The sequence below is a fragment of the Eretmochelys imbricata genome, chromosome 11 (genome assembly GCF_965152235.1).
Source record: "Eretmochelys imbricata isolate rEreImb1 chromosome 11, rEreImb1.hap1, whole genome shotgun sequence".
Classification (NCBI taxonomy): Eukaryota; Metazoa; Chordata; order Testudines; family Cheloniidae; genus Eretmochelys; species Eretmochelys imbricata.
The window spans coordinates 76,412,287-76,415,271 of NC_135582.1; the positions used below are offsets into that span (position 1 = coordinate 76,412,287).

General features: G+C 53.3%; 1 non-coding gene across 1 annotated transcript; it reads left to right on the forward strand.

Annotated features, from left to right (window-relative positions):
* Positions 1 to 2,500: 2,500 nt before the first annotated feature.
* On the forward strand, positions 2,501 to 2,582 carry TRNAS-CGA (transfer RNA serine (anticodon CGA)). Its single transcript has one exon. It is a non-coding gene; the product is annotated as a tRNA-Ser (tRNA).
* Positions 2,583 to 2,985: the final 403 nt, after the last annotated feature.

The following is a 2,985-nucleotide window of genomic DNA, read 5'->3' on the forward strand; positions in this document are numbered from 1 at the left end:
TGGCCAAATGTGGCTTGTTGTTGTAAGGGTCTGATTCTCACTTTGGGTGCCAAGAGGCCTGGCTGCAGCTCCCGGACAAGTCCTCCCCCAGGGTGTGTTTGCTGGTGCCCCTTCCCGTGTCCAAGCTTCTTCTGCCTGGGTGTGTGGCTGGTGGTTTGTCTTTGGAAACTCCTCTGGAATGCGGCTTCCTTCGAGTTCCCAAAGGATTTGTTGGACTCGGGCATGAGTCTCCTTTACCATGCAAGTGTGTTTGCAGCTTACCTTGGAAGTTTTTTTCACCTGTGTTTTCTCCAACATCCTGCAGAGGGAGAGCTGCATTAGGGCCTGAATTTGGTTTGTTTGTCAAGGTGTAGGATTCTCCCTTGGGGCGGGAGAGAGTGCTGAGAAGACCTTGGAAAGGTGAAGTCAGGGGCAGTACTTTTTCAGGTGCCTGTTGTTGTGGGGGTTTGTTTGATTTGGGGTTTTCCTGAAATTGCAAGAAACGATGTCACTTTTCAGCCTGAACGCTTGTTCTGTACAGCAGCCCAAACTGCAAGCCTTGTTTCACCTGTGTAATGTTGGACAGTGACAGGGTCACGTTAACACCTTTGTCTCTCTTTGAGCCCCTTGATTCTCTTTAAATTACCACCAAAGTTCCCACCCCCTGTGTGAGTGGCATGGGGGACTGAGCGTCTTTTCTCCTTTCTCCCCTCTAGGATGTCAGAAGCACCATAGGCAGGTGCCTGGCTCCTTCCCCTTCACACCTCATTATTCTGGCCACAGGCTGAGACAAAACAACTATCCCAGGGCACAACAGCAAAGTGGAGAAAGTGACTCGTTTGGTCAGAATCTCCTTTGGTTTATTACAAACCTGGGGTTCCTGCATTTCCTACATAACTAAAGCGGTTTTCTTAATCGCGTCTCTGCTAAGGCTGCGTCTACACTCCCCCTTGTGTCGGAAGAACGTATGTGGCTCAGGGGTGTGAATAAGCCACCCCCTGAGTGACACAAGTTACACTGACCTAAGCGCCGGTGTGGACAGTGCTATGGTGCTGGGAGAGCTTCTCCTGCCAACATGGCTACGGCTGCTCGTTGAGGGTGGAGAGCTCCCTCCCGTCGGCTTCCAGCCGCTCCAGTAGAGACTGCCACCGTAAACTCCCCAGTGCAGCCACAGCCTTAGGGCAGGGATGATGCCCCGGGACTCCGGGGACACAGTCCGGGCCTGTCACCTCCAGGGCACTGGGGTTCTCTTCTACCCAGGGCAGGAGTGAGCAAACGTCTGTAGGACGTGATGACCATTCAGAAACCGGTGAGGAATGAGCTGGTTTGAGGGGAGTTCATCTCGGTCCAGTTGCAGGTGGGCAGACGTCCACAGAACAAAGACCAGCAGGAACATTGGAATCTATTGGTCACTGAAGGATGGAGGCTGAGGAGTGAATTGTCCACGGGGACTGAACTCCCGTCCTGTCCCCAGAGCTGGTCTCAGTCAATCAGGGCTGAAGCACATTGACGGGACACCTCGGGGAAGCTTGCCCAGCCATTGCTGGGGCTGTAGCTATTCTGTGGCTGGCTACACAGAGAGTCATTCTCCAGGCCCCTCAATTCAGCATTTTTCAGTGGCAAGAAATTCACAGTAAAATAAAAAAATAAAATAAAACATGATTATTGGGAAAAAACCTGTTTCTTTCTTGATGTGAAAAAGGAAAGTTCCAGCAGCTGGAGGACACGTCTCCTGACCTGGAAATCAGACCTGGTTATTGGTGCCAACAAACCAGTGATCTGAAGGAGACTCTGAGGAAAATCAAAGGTACCGAGAAGGGAGCTAGGAGGGGAAACTGAGACACGCGTCTGGGACTTTCGGAAGTGACAGGTTCTGACCAATTAGTTGCAAGAGATGCGAACATAAAAATGAAACAAATCAGAGTGAACCAATAAAACATAATTCCTGACTCAGGGGAAGAGGCTGGGGCGGAGGACTGGGGGGCGGGGCGGGGGGAGCAGTGTTCCAAGGCAACAAAAATAGCAAACGATTCATAATCTGTAGTCATTTGAATGTGATTCATTTTTCCACTGAGAAGTTTCTCTGAAGTAATGAGAAATCCAGGGTCCAGGTGAAGGGAGCCGTGTCCCATTCTCCCGGCTGACAGTCCAGTCATGGCTTAGTCCTGTTTATAAAGAAAGACAAGAGACAATAAAAACAGGTGAATCGAGCGAGACAGTCAGGACAGGGGAGGATAAAGCAGGGAGGGGCAGACCTGGGCTCTAACTCCCTGCGTGGCCTTGGCCAGGTCAGTGAACCTCTCCCTGTCTCCCTTTAGAGTGGGGATAGCAACAATTACAGGCCCCACAGGAGGGGGTTGGTTTGATGTTTAACCACATGGCTAAGCAATGAGAACCCCAAATCCCCCTGTGCTTTGGGAGCCAGGTCTCCTGTTTGAATTCTGTGTTTCAGAGGACTTCAGGCCTGGGCACTGTGATTATTTACCAGTTTCTCAGGCCTTAGGGGGTCACGTCACTCACAGCTGTGATGGCCGAGCGGTTAAGGCTTTGGACTCGAAATCCATTCGGGTTTCCCTGCGCAGGTTCAAATCCTGCTCACAGCGAGGCCTGTGTTTTAGCCACACTTGCTCACCAGGGCAATACATCTCCACCGGCCCTGAGACGCTCTCCATACACTCCCCACCCCAGGTAAACCCTGTTCTGCTCCTTTCATGGGGATGCCTGGGATAGTGCCTCACGCTGTGTCCCTGCGGTCTCAGCTCCCGAGGCCTCTGCCCCTCACCCAGCGCCCCCCGGCTCAGCCCCACCCCTGGGTGCTGCTCCTCTCCAGAGCGTGGAAGGAGCTGAGCACGGGCAGCCCGTACAAGAGGCCAGGGGAGCCTGAGCCTCCCCCATGCGGGAGGGAAACGCTGGGGATGTGGGGCGGGTCTCCCCTCCGGAGGCCCGTGGGCCCGTGGTCATCTTTCGAGTGCTGGAAGCGAAGCTCCAGAGAAGTGGGGGCCCCAC